The sequence below is a fragment of the Eschrichtius robustus genome, chromosome 8, assembly GCF_028021215.1.
Source record: "Eschrichtius robustus isolate mEscRob2 chromosome 8, mEscRob2.pri, whole genome shotgun sequence".
In the NCBI taxonomy this organism is placed as follows: Eukaryota; Metazoa; Chordata; class Mammalia; order Artiodactyla; family Eschrichtiidae; genus Eschrichtius; species Eschrichtius robustus.
Window position 1 is genome coordinate 49623731 of NC_090831.1, and position 14484 is coordinate 49638214.

Sequence of the window (14484 nt, forward strand, 5' to 3'; positions counted from 1 at the left end):
TCAGCACCACCAAACCAGCTTTACAACAGGAACTTCTCTAGGAAGGAAACACAAGGGAAGAAAAAGACCTAAAGGAACTTTTAAAGGAACTTCTAAATGCTAAAGGAACTTCTCTAGGAAGGAAACACAAGGGAAGAAAAAGACCTACAAAAACAAACCCAAAACAATTAAGAAAATGGGAATAGGAACATACATATCAATAATTACCCTAAATGTAAATGGATTAAATGCTCCAACCAAAAGACATAGACTGGCTTAATAGATACAAAAACAAGACCCGTATATATGCTGTCTACAAGAGACCCACTTCAGATCTAGGGACACATACAGACTGAAAGTGAGGGGATGGAAAAAGATATTCCATGCAAATGGAGATCAAAAGAAAGCTGGAGTAGCAATTCTCATATCAGACAAAATAGACTTTAAAATAAAGACTATTACAAGAGACAAAGAAGGATACTACATAATGATCAAGGGATAGATCCAAGACGAAGATAAAACAATTGTAAATATTTATGTACCCAACATAGGAGCACCTCAATTCATAAGGCAAATGCTAACAGCCATAAAAGGGGAAATCAACAGTGACACAATAATAGTAGGGGACTTTGACATCCCACTTTCACCAATGGACAGAGCATCTGAAATGAAAATAAATAAGGAAACAAAAGTTTTAATGACACATTAGACAAGACGAACTTAATTGATATTTACAGGACACTCCATCCAAAAACAACAGAATACACTTTCTTCTCAAGTACTCATGGAACTTTCTCCAGGATAGATCATATCTTGGGTCATAAATCAAGCCTTGGCAAATTTAAGAAAATTAAAATCGTATCAAGTATCTTTTCCAATCACAATGCTATGACACCAGATATCAATTACAGGAAAAAAACTGTAAAAAATACAAACACATGGAGGCTAAACAATATGCTACTAAATAACCAAGAGATCACTGAAGAAATCAAAGAGGAAATCAAAAAATACGTAGAAACAAATGACAATGAAAACACGACCGCCATTAGGAATCTAGAGTCTGAACTCCTGAAACCACTTTTATTAAAGAAAATAGAAAATTCCTAAAAAAAAAAAAAAAAAAAGAAAGAAAGAAAACACGACCACCCAAACCCTATGGGATGCAGCAAAACCAGTTCTAAGAGGAAACTTTATAGCAATACAATCCTACCTCAAGAAACAAGAAAAATCTCAAATAAACAACCTAACCTTACACCTAAAGCAATTAGAGAAAGAAGAACAAAAAAACCCCAAAGTTAGCAGAAGGAAAGAAATCATAAAGATCAGATCAGAAATAAATGAAAAAGAAATGAAGGAAACAATAGCAAAGATCAATAAAACTACAATCTTGTTCTTCGAGAAGATAAACAAAATTGATAAACCATTAGCCAGACTCATAAAGAAAAAAAGGGAGAAGACTCAAATCAACAGGATTAGAGATGACAAAAGAGAAGTAACAACTGACACTGCAGAAATACAAAGGATCATGAGAGGCTACCACAAGCAATTATATGCCAATAAAATGGACAGCAAGGAAGAAATGGACAAATTCTTAGAAAAGCACAACCTTCCAAGACTGAACCAGGGAGAAATAGAAAACATAAACAGACCAATCACAAGCACTGATATTGAAACTGTGATTAAAAATCTTCCAACAAACAAAAGTCCAGGACCAGATGGCTTCACAGGCAAATTCTATCAAACATTTAGAGAAGAGTTAACACCCATCCTTCTCGAACTCTTCCAAAATATAGTACAGGGAGGAACACTCCCAAACTCATTCTACGAGGCCACCATCACCCTGATACCAAAACCAGACAAAGATGTCACAAAAATCTTTGTTCATCAGTGATATTGGTCTGAGGCCGATATCACTAATGAACATAGATGCAAAAATCCTCAACAAAATACTAGCGAACAGAATCCAACAACACATTAAAAGGATCATACACCGTGATCAAGTGCGGTTTAATCTCAGGAATGCAAGGATTCTTCAATATACGCAAATCAATCAATGTGATACACCATATTAACAAACTGAAGGATAAAAACCATATAATCATCTCAATAGATGCAGAAAAAGCTTTCAACAAAATTCAACACTGATTTATGATAAAAACTCTCCAGAAAGTAGGCATAGAGGGAACCTACCTCAACATAATAAAGGCCATGTATGACAAACCCACAGCCAACATCATTCTCAATGGTGAAACACTGAAACCATTTCCTCTAAGATCAGAAACAAGACAAGGTTGCCCACTCTCACCACTATTATTCAACATACTTATGGAAGTTTTAGCCATGGCAATCAGAGAAGAAAAAGAAATAAAAGGAATCCAAATAGGAAAAGAAGAAGTAAAACTGTCACTATTTGCAGATGACATGATACTGGACGTCGAGAATCCTAAAGATGCCACCAGAAAACTACTAGAGCTAATCAATGAATTTGGTAAAGTTGCAGGATACAGCATTAATGCACAGAAATCTCTTGCATTCCTATACACTAATGATGAAAAATCTGAAAGAGAAATTAAGGAAACAATCCCATTCACCACTGCAACAAAAAGAATAAAATACCTAGGAATAAACCTACCTAAGGAGACAAAAGACCTGAATGCAGAAAACTATAAGACACTGATGAAAGAAATCAAAAATGATACAAACAGATGGAGAGATATACCATGTTCTTGGATTGGAAGAATCAACACTGTGAAAATGACTATACTACCCAAAGCAATCTACAGATTCAGTGCAATCCCTATCAAACTACCACTGGCATTTTTCACAGAACTAGAGCAAAAAATTGCACAATTTGTACAGAAACACAAAAGACCCTGAATAGCCAAAGCAATCTTGAGAAAGAAAAACGGAGCTGGAGGAATCAGGCTCCCTGACTTCAGACGACACTACAAAGCTACAGTAATCAAGACGGTATGGTACTGGCACAAAAACAGAAATATAGATCAATGGAAGAGGATAAAAAGCCCAGAGATAAACCCACACACATATGGTCACCTTATCTTTGATAAAGGAGGCAAGAATATACCATGGTGAAAAGACAGCCTCTTCAGTAAGTGGTGCTGGGAAAACTGGACAGCTACATGTAAAAGAATGAAATTAGAACACTTCCTATCACCATACACAAAAATAAACTCAAAATGGATTAAAGGCCTAAATGTAAGACCGGACACTATAAAACTCTTAGAGGAAAACATAGGTAGAACACTCTATGACACAAATCACAGCAAGATCCTTTTTGACCCACCTCCTAGAGAAATGGAAATAAAAACAAAAATAAACAAAGAGGACATAATGAAACTGAAAAGCTTTTGCACACCAAAGGAAACCATAAACAAGACGAAAGGACAACACTCAGAAAGGAAGAAAATATTTGCAAGCGAAGCAACGGACAAAGAATTAATTTCCAAAATATACAAGCAGCTCATGCAGCTCAATATCAGAAAAGCAAACAACCCAATCCAAAAATAGGCAGAAGACCTAAACAGACGTTTCTCCAAAGAAGACATACAGATTGCCAACAAACACGTGAAAGGATGCTCAATATCACTAATCACTAGAGAAATGCAAATCAAAACTACAATGAGGTATCACCTCACACAGGTCAGAATGGCCATCATCAAAAAATCTACAAACAATAAGTGCCGGAGAGGGTGTGGAGTAAAGGGAACCCTCCTGCACTGTTGGTGGGAATGTAAATTGATACAGCCACTATCGAAAACAGTACGGAGGTTCCTTAAAAAACTAAAAATAGAACTACCATATGACCCAGCAATCCCACTACTGGGCATATATACTGAGAAAACCATAATTCAAGAAGAGTCATGTACCACAATGTTCAGTGCAGCACTATTTACAATAGCCAGGACATGGAAGCAACCTAAGTGTCCATCGACAGATGAATGGATAAAGAAGATGTGGCACATATATACAATGGAATATTACTCAGCCTTAAAAAGAAACGAAATTGAGTTACTTGTAGTGAGGGGGATGGACCTAGAGTCTGTCATACAGAGTGAAGTAAGTCAGCAAGAGAAAAACAAATATATGTGCTAACACATATATATGGAATCTAAAAAAAGAAAATGGTTCTCATGAACCTGGGGGCACGACAGGAATAAAGATGCAGACGTAGAGAACGGACTTGAGGACATGGGGGGGGGGGGAAGGGTAAGCTGGGACGAAGTGAGAGAGTGGCATGAACACAAATACACTACCAAATGTAAGATAGATTGCTAGTGGGAAGCAGCCGCATAGCACAGGGAGATCAGCACGGTGCTTTGTGTCCACCTAGAGGGGTGGGATAGGGGGGGTGGGAGGGAGGGAGACGCAAGAGGGAGGGGATATGGGGATGTATGTATGCATGTAGCTGACTCACTTTGTTATACAGCAGAAACTAACACAGCATCGTAAAGCAACTATACTCCCAATAAAGAGGTTAAAAAACAATTAACTGGGTCATGATGTTCCTTCCTCTGCATGAAACCCTCCAACTGTTTCTCAGTGTTCTCAGATTAAACTCCAAGTGTGGCGTGATCTATCAGTCGCCTACCTCACCCCAGATGTTGCTCCACTTTCTTCCTTGCTCACAAAGCTGCAGGGCACGGGTTTTAGACCTTTGCCGTGACTCTTCTTCCTGCCTCCTCCGTGCCTCCCTCTGACCTCCACAGTGCCAGCTCCTCCCTCCATTTGGACCTTGTCTCCGTGAAGTCTTCCCAGACTAAGGAATCCGGAGTTCCCACTTACACACTCCCAGCTGCATCACTCCCTTTTAGTATTCTAATATTGCATGAATGCTACTTGGTTTTGGCTTGTTTGTGTTTTTCTTAACTTGTGTATCTTCTTCCTCCTCTGATGAGAAGCAAGTGCCACGGGAGGCGTGACATTTTCCATCTTGGTCACTGTGATACCCCAGAGCCAAGGCCAGTGTTAGCCACCTGTTTCGTAAACACTCATAATGGTGTGTGAAATGAATGAGTTTCTCTACATCTCAACTTCTTCAAGCGTAAAATGGGGATAACAACAAATCAGCAGAATTGCTCTAAGAATCAAATGACTCCTAGTACGTAATGGACAGTCGATATATATGGGTTTCTTTCTCCTTTCTTTGATGTTGATAAATTACTGGTGAAGGGTACTGAATGAAAACTTCTCCTATAGAAACAGGCCTTTCTTAATTATATTCTGCAAGTGGACATAGTTACTGTCTAGGCTTTTCATATAGGCTTAAAGTGAAATAGGAAATTTTCCAAGTACATGATTACTATGATCAGCGTAAACAGCTAGTCTGTGTTGTAAGTTAAAACCTTGTTTTCCTACCAACAGGAGCTTGGGATAGTTTTCTATTTCTTTTGTTAATCCACATCCATCTCTGCTTGCAGGAGAATACGTCCTTGGAAAATGTGCTTCATTTCTTTATCATCCATTTATTTATAAGCTTTATCTAAAATATATTATACTGAACTATTCTCCACTTAACCCCTCAAATTTCAATTCTAAGTAGCAGAACAGCAGGCAAACATTCCTTCAACATTGTTGCTACTACTATTAAACCTTAGATTTTTATGAGTTTTTCAGTATTTAATTTGGTAGTTGTTTTTATAAGAACAGAGTTGTCATTTCTAGACAGGTGCGTGGTTTGACATGGTGTTAAAGCATCACAGCTAAACACCCTCTACATTCTCCTCTTTTGACCTCTAGTAAAGATCTTTAGTCTCATCTTTATAAAAATAAAGCCTTCTCTCAACCCATATAATTTAATCCTATAAAACATTCCTTCTAAGAAAAAATGACTTCCAGATGTCCTGGGAGTTTGCAATCTGATCATCTGACACACTGAACATTTGCACCTTTAAAAATATATCGTTTCCAGACTGACATATTACCATAACGTAGTAACTACTGTGTAATTTAGATACTTTCTTAACATCGCATTTTCCTCATAGTGTCAATACTGATAGAATAATAACTGAATTTCAAATCCAGGCAGAATGAAGGGCAACTTTATAATCTTTTGATATCCCAAGAATTAAATGGAAATTGAATCTACTCAGCCACATGATAATGACAAAGAAAATACTATCACTGGTAGATGTATATCTGATGTAGAAATGAGGCTGTGTGTTATGTGCCATCATTTGATAGTTTTGGAAATGCAGGACAACCACTAAAAGCTCATTTGCTCTTAAATTACATGCCTCAATTACTGTAGCTGCTGCCATGTGAACCGGAGGAAGCCCCTTAATAGGTAATAGGCCCCCTGGGTAGGTGGGTTCTCTTCAGATGTGGCCAAGAGAAAAGTGAAGAGAGAAGACAAACCCATGCTATGTGTACAATTCACTGATGACTTTCTTTCACAAGAAGTCGCCTTAGTGACTAAGCTGCTAACAAATTCTTCCTCTGTTTTCCTTTCCTGGCAATCGTCAATAAGCATTGATTCACTTCCCAGAAAACCCTGTTGTTTATAACCTGTCACAAGGCAAATAGTACCTAAAAAGACCACCCGTGTTCTCTCTGGAAACTTTGAAGGAAGGGAAATGCACATTCACAGAAAGGCTCTTGTGTGGTAGGTACTGTGTGAAATATCCACTTTGCATCATTTCATTTGCCCTTCACACCACTGCAACAATGAACGGATAATGCTTCCCATTTTACAGATTAGGAAACAGAAGCTCACAGAGAAACTTAAAAACTTCCTAAGGCCACACGTCATGTGAATGTCAGTATCTCTGGATCTAGTATATTATTTAGCTTATTTTGTATATTTGATCATAAAAAAAGAATTTGTATAATTATATAGTTTCTTCACAGACTCAGATTAGTCATAGGTTGTCAGTGAGGTACATCTCTGAAGAGTTACAGGTGTTTCCCATATTTCATGCATTTATCAAATAACATTTATCCATAATAAATAGCCATAGACAACTTTGGAGGCTGGCAATGTTTCAGCCTGTACTTCAGCCTTTTCTCATAATTCGCCTCACTCATCCTAAAGGCGATTTCATGGCAGCCATGTTTATGTTACATAATCCGATCACAACAAATAGAAAAAAAGGGGACCCAGAGGGTCAGACAATACAGAGATCAGAAGTAAATAAAACGAAAACATATACCTCTTAACTTCAAATCGGTTAGAGGAGATAAGGTTCTGAAAAATAAAAATTATTTGAGAAAAATAAATCAAGACATTGTTCCCAAATTTACCATTGAATATACCATTCACAGGAGATTAAATTCCCCACTTGCAGGATGAGGAGTGAATGGGATCATTACTAAGGTTCCTTCTAGCTTCGCAAACTATATCACATCATGAACTATATTGTCTCCAGTTGGGGAAAACATAAACTAGAAGTGTCCAAAGGATGCTCTCTAGAATTTTTTAATTTGTCAGCTTTTGCAAACCATGAGAACTGCAGAATTAATTCTAGCTGTATGGAAAGATAAGAATTAATGCTAAAGATACAATTTCATATCTGTTGAGTTCTTGTGTCCAAAAAGGCATATCACTATGGGTAAAAAAAAAAAAACAAAAAAAACAACCAACAAATTTATTGTTATTGATCTGTCTCTTATAATTTTTAATAGGCTTCAAATATAAGGGGGAAGCAATCAATCACATATAGTCTAGCTTCATACTGGTATAACACACTTATTACGAAAATGAGATAACATGAATTCACGTTAAAATTAGAAGAACTAAAAGTTGTGACAAAACCTTTATAAATTATAATGTAATCACTTAAGCCAAAACCTTATTACTCAGGAAACAAGTAACTTGGCAAATGTGAACATCCTCCCACATGCTAAGAGCAAGAGAATAGATGATAAATAAGAAAAAGCATGGAAAGCTTGGAAGACATTTTTATGGGATAAATTAAAATGTCTTTCATAGAACTCATTGGAGAAACTTCAAAGTATAAAATTAGCTCTAGACAAGCAATTTATTAGTAGAGCAAGTTGAAAGAATGAAACCTAAGTTCTGCCATGAAACTCAAGATTAGGTCCTTATTCTATATTTTATGATAGGACTGCCAATCATCTCCTTTGAGAATCAACTGAATTTCTGACAATATCATTCCTGCCAGCTGGAGGCAAGAGTAAAATGCATTAACATGCAGCTGCCCTATCCCCAGGCCCCAACTTTATCAGAACAGAGGCGTGTACCCACGTAACTGGCCATCCATCATCAAGTCAAATATGATTTTACATGTACTTGGATCCTTCTGGCAAGGTCACTGCCCCTATCTGGGAAAAAAAATTCCACATAAAATTGGGAACAGGAGGTCAATTTTCTTTTCCTTGCCATGACCAAGCAGAGATAGCCTCTGCCACTGGAAGGGAGCAAATGGCATTAACCTCCCTTATTGGCAGACACCCTTCAAAGTGATGATGCAGTTTTTTAGAATGCTTGTGGTTAGTGACTGCTAGGATTTATCACCTTAAAACAGAACTCTCTGTGTATGTGTATGAAAGAGAAAGAGGACAACTGAAGAATATGAAGGTAGTTGTGGGGAGGTGGCAAGCAGAGGCAAGCAGGAGGTGTAAAAGCTTTCCCTTCACCATTTCCTCTCGCTGAGTGCAACAGGGGAAAGAGAAAAAGAAAAATGGTAATTAACACTGATGTAAATAACATCAAGAGGTGATCATTTTCGTTACAGTTCATATTGCTAAAAATAACATAAATTAATAGATATGATATTGAGGTGTTTAAAGCTATCAAGTCCCAGCCTGCTTTTGTAGAACTTACCAATTCCAGCTCTCAGAGAGCCTCTTGATTTTCCACGTAAGAAATAAAAACATATACACTCTACCTAAATTATTAATGCTTTCTAACTGCTAAAACAGTTATAGTGAAAACATTAAAGAACATAAAAAAATTAACTAAGTGAATAACTGGTAACAGAGTTTTCTTTGGCAAAGGCAAGATTATCAACAGAGGCTGTAACTCCTGCAACATCAATTGCATCATTTAAAATTCTGTGGTTACCTCATTCGTGTCTTTAATATTCATTGATAAAGCATAGTGCATATGGCATCTACGGTATTTTGTGATAATACATTATCTGGAGTAAATTAAATTTTGAAGGCAATCAATTAGCACACTTTCTTTAGCAAATACAGTGTTTTTTTAGTGCTTCAGTGGCAAATTACCTTTGGTAAAATAATAATTAATTTCTAATGTAACTGTCTACTTACTTATATGACCAAGGAGACATCATATTTGGAACCAAAAGGACAAAAAAAATTTTTTGAATGGGTAATAGTAAGTTCTCTGAACTTACTGTGAACAGAAGCTTAATGTTTTCCAGAAGGGTTAATCTAATGAGCAAAACTGCCCAAGTGGTATAATTTGAAAAGGGGTAATGAAGAGGGCCCTGTGAGTCCAATTATTTAATCCTCCCCCAGTTGCTACTGTCATTAAAGTTTTACAACTTTGATATTTGTGGCTTTCAAGAGACCTTATTAAAATTTTGGAACCTCTGGGAGGGATTATACCTTAAACCTTTATCAACTAGTAACTTAGCTTTGTCTGAACACTTGAACGGGGTTGAGCATGAATACACCATTAGATGAACCTAGAGAAGGGGTGTTTTTCGTGTGGGAAAAAGGGATGATATTACGTTAGGGTGCGTAGGGGCAGTGGGGGTGTGGAGGTTGACACTATTCCTAGTGTCGCCCTAACGGGCCAGCTCTCCAGGTCCAGGCACACAGCTTGCTATGGGGCCAAAACAGGGAGTCCAGAATGAACGAAATTGTTCACTTTTGGCCTAGTTTTCTGGAGGCGAGCAGACACACTCCATGACACATGAGGGTATGTCTGAACAGTGTCACCAAAGTCTAAGTAATTTGGTCAAAATTTACTTTGGCGTCCATCAACCTGACAGAAAAACATTATTTTCAGGGTAAATTCAGGGCTCAGTGTCGGGGGGTGGTTTCTTCATGCTGATTTTGATTCTGTTTCTGCTTCTTGGTTGCACCCTGGAATCCCCTGGAAGCTCTAAAAAAGTCTGATGCCTGGGTCCTTCCCCAAGAGAGGGTTGTGTATTCAGTCTGGCATTGGTATGTTTTCAAAATCTCCCCAGGTAATTCTACTATAACATAAAAACTGAGAAACTCTGCTGTAGAATGATTCTGCTGAAGCTCAGCTATTAAGACATGATGCAAATATCATATGCACATAATCACAGGTTTTACAATCTTGGGGGCGTCAGTTACAAAGAACTGCCAAGAGGCCAAATTTACCAAACTGTTCCAGTCATTATCCAATCATGTCAATAACAGGAGGAAACTAAAACTAATCACTGCTTGACATTATACACAAGACCAAGAAGGGGTGAGGAAAAAACCTTACTTGAATATTATATCAACATATTAATGCTGGAAGCAAATGCTGGCTGTTCCTAGGTGTGTCTGTACATATTTCATGGTGTGATTAGTTGACACTTAGTAGTATGCCCTTCATCTGTACCATAAGACATGTGATGAATCTATTTTGTACAATGTTCAGATAATTATATTTAAGATATCGCATATTTTGAACAATAGCTAGCCCTGAATATTTGAACTGGAAGAAAGTATTAAAAGATGGTGCTTCATCACTCAGATTTGTCACAAAAGGGGAATAAACTCAAAAATAAATGTCTTTGTTGAGTTCTACAGGTTTGATCTTGAAAGGAGCAACTTTCAACTCCCAGATTTCTTAATAAACTCTATGTGTCTCTTGTCATCTGTAACGTTTGTAAGGCACTGAGGTAAGAAACTGAGCTAGTATAAAAGACTTCAGGCCCTGTCTAACTCAGGCACTGCGAAGATGTGGTGGGACATTTTACGAAGTGTTCGTCAATATTAGAGGTAAACTCTTTTCTTTTGGGTTAGGCTTAAACGTGTTTATTTTATAGTGAGAAATAAAGCAGACACTTTAGGACACCAAGATACAGAGACCTGTCAAAGGCTTCTAACGTCGTATTCTCTACAGAAAAGGGTATGAAACAACACTCATGGTTACTCCTCATGTCTGAAGTTCTCTACTCAGTAGATGAGCATTTTTAAAAGGTTTGAGATGATCTAGTCCCTGCCCACCAGCAGCTGAATGCTTCTAAGGGGTAAGGATATAGGCCCATGAGATCTCCATTCATCTACTGAGGTTATTAGGGTCAAGGGGAAGGTCCCCGTCTGTTCTCTAATAGCAACATTAAAACAAGAAAACATCGCACGTTCTAGTTGTGGCAACACATGAAAAGTATTTTCTGAGGAAGGAGCATACTATGTCAGTGTTACCTCAGTACAGGAGATAAACGTCATGATTTGCTAACTTCATTTCTTAACCTCAAAGAAATGAATACATATTTATGTATCTATACAAATATATATATATATATACATATATATATATATATATATACTTATATATATATATATATATATATATATATACTTATATATAAAACTAGAAGGTGAATGCTAGAAACTGTTTAGGCCCATAACAGTAAATCTGTCCAAAAATCTCCTAGGACTAACATTTTCACTCAATTCCCACGGTTAATTTAACCGAAGTGATCATCCAAGTGGCTGATTTCTTTCACCCTCCCCAATCCATACTTATACTGCCCCCTCGAAACTGTGGGCTTGGAGGAAGCAAACACACTTCCTGGACAAAAAAAGGAAGAGTCTTTGGACAGGGATATATAATTAGCAGATCTCTCAGGCTGGCAACCCTGAAGAAGCTGTATGAACACTGTGAAATTACTTACGGCTGAAGCGTTTGATCTGAGTCTCCATTTATAAGGACTCACACACTAGAGAACTCTTGAAATACAGGCTATGGATTAGTTGCATTCATTTTACTGTGTACATAAACACTGGATAAGACGAGGCAAAGGGATAGGCATTACATTCAAAAAGGCATTACATTTTGTTCTGATACTCTGCAAGTTCTCAAGAAAGGAAACAGGAAAAAAAAATCAGATAATTATTTTTAGAGATATTTGTATTTAATATTAATTTGAGCTTATTAAGAATACAAAATATATGTCACGTTTCTTTAAAACTGCAAATTATTTTGCTATTATAAAACTTAGTTTTATTAAATAGTGTTTGAAATCAGTAATTTATCATCTAAGGTTTGAATATACATGGAAATGTGCTGAAAAGGAAGTGGAGCCATACAAAGGCAACTGCACTAAATTAAGTAAATAAGGTATTTTAAATATCTTAACACAAGCTATTTCTGTACTCTGAATATGACAATGTGATGTAAATTATACCTGCTTTTTAATTTTGGTGTAATATAGAAAGAAATATAATATGATGCATTAATGCTGTCAATATAATTTTTAAACTTCATTTAATACATAAAAATAAAAATGATCCTAATTCAAAGCTTCACCACTAATGGAAAGAATTTTACTCAGCTTCTTACATAAAGACTAAAGCTAGAGTAGAGGCTAAAACTATTCAGATGCTTTGAAATAGGGATAGTGAGGAATTTATATTTTTTAAATAGCAAAGGGAGGGCGCACATCAATTATAATATGAAAGTCTCTATTTATCAGAGTATTTGTTTTAATGAACTGCCATTCATATTTGGTTGTTCTGGTTCTTTGTTTTTGGAGTTAAGCCCCATGCTCACTCATTTCCAATTAGTTAGCTGTGTCCTCCCTGGTAATAGGTGGTTACCACATCACAGCTTTCTAGTTTTCAGACTCAATTAAAACAGTGATAGTGAGTCTTGGCTCAAAATCAAGGCTGTAACCCCTGCAACCATCACATCTCCTTTAATCTCCCACAGCTCTGTTCCCTGACAAATTCCCTGGACAGAATAATTATCCCTTTCCACAACACTTCCAAACGCTCTGCACAGAGTTCCCAGGAGAACCAGCACAGAGATGCCATAAATGTTTTAAGTTAGAAGGAAAAAAGGTACACATTTTTTTCAAAACAGATTAGTTCTTAACAATGATTGCTCAATGTTGATTGCACAAACACATTCTAAAATCCTATAAATTTAATTATATCATTTATGGAGAAGGAGAACTTGCCACAGGATTAAAAGTCTATGAGACCACATTTAGGCTAGCTTTTCTCGTTAATGGCAAAGCTATCACCGGCTCTTCTTTTAAAAATACACACATACATACACTTTTATACTACAAGAGAAATGATTTAGCTGGGTGACTCTGGTATACACTTTTGGGAAAACAATACACATTGTGTTCTTAAAACTCATACAATTAGGTTTTGAAATATCATTAACCAATTACATATGTTTCAAATGAGTTCCATACTATTTTGATCAAGCTGTCAAAATCTCCTGAAAATTTTTTGTATAAATGTACCAAGGGTTCAAAAACAGGATTTAACAAGTTTCTACTATCTACCTCTATAACTTTCTTCGTAAAGATTTTGTTTTCTTAAAAATGAAGAAAAAGAACAAAAACTTTATTTATTGTCCAATGTAACTACAACCAAACTTGACTTTAAATATCAAGCATACATTTTACTGGCTGATGGAATATCATCATTAATGCACAATCTAGGTTCTATTTCCCTCTTTAATTGGAAACTACCCAGCCACAATAGGAGAAAAACATTCCTATTCTTTTCCTGAAGAGGAAAAAAGATTAATGAAGTAAAGTTAGATTTACACGGTCATCATTAGCTGGACATTCTGTAACAAATTGTGAATAATTAAATGGAAATATGCTGCTTTCACCTGCATTTATCAAGATTTTTTTAAAGAAACAGTAAAGTTAGGAAGAGGGACAGGGAAAAATTGAATCTTATCTTGGGTAATGATTTAATATCATATTTACTTAAGATGCTTCACCTGCCTACAAGCACACACTTTTCTCCTATAGATGCGTATACACGGTAAGCAAAAACTGAAGAAAAATGATTTTTCCCACATAAGATTTTCTCTACCACTCCACTCCCCACCCCTTACCACCGCCCCCCCCCCGCCCCCCGCCACCGTTGCAAGCAGAAGCCTGACTAATTGAAATGTGCTTTGTCCTTGCCAGGACAAATACGAGATTAAATTAAACTAAGCAACAGCCTTGGTCAGATGGGAGACTGGGAAACAATGAGTTTGCACCAGCCTCCCCTCACCCAGGACCTCCTCCCCCTCTTCCTGCCTCATCTTCTTTTCCTTCTCTCTACTCCAGGCAGGGGGCAGAGGCCTCTCAGGCAACCTTCTGCCCTGCAGGTGTTTTACTTTGTGTCTACGTACTTTTTAAGCTCAATAAAGGGCTTTGCTTATGAAAAGAAGAGCTGCCCTGAATTGCAAGCAAATATTGTTACAAAGTATTTGGGACCTTGAGCACCGAGCTGTTGTTCTGTATTAAGGATGATCTGAAATATGAGGACAAATTATCAAGAAAACTAGCAGAAAGTGATTCTGATTTCCTTAACCTACTGCCTCCTCAGCCATCCTCCCTGTACTGCTTGGAA

General features: G+C 37.0%; 1 protein-coding gene across 3 annotated transcripts in view; it reads right to left on the reverse strand.

The window, feature by feature from the left end:
• Positions 1 to 14484, reverse strand: part of SEMA3E (semaphorin 3E) — a 260934-nt gene that overhangs the window by 123547 nt on the left and 122903 nt on the right. Inside the window, exon 2 of one of the 3 annotated variants that reach the window (XM_068550461.1) lies at positions 7149 to 7183. The exons of 1 other annotated variant lie outside the window; for it this stretch is intronic. The gene's annotated coding sequence lies outside the window, so the exon portion shown is untranslated. Of the gene's footprint in view, positions 1 to 4588; positions 4611 to 7148; positions 7184 to 14484 lie in introns of those variants that run through there. One more of the 3 variants, XM_068550462.1, reaches the window with a different exon arrangement.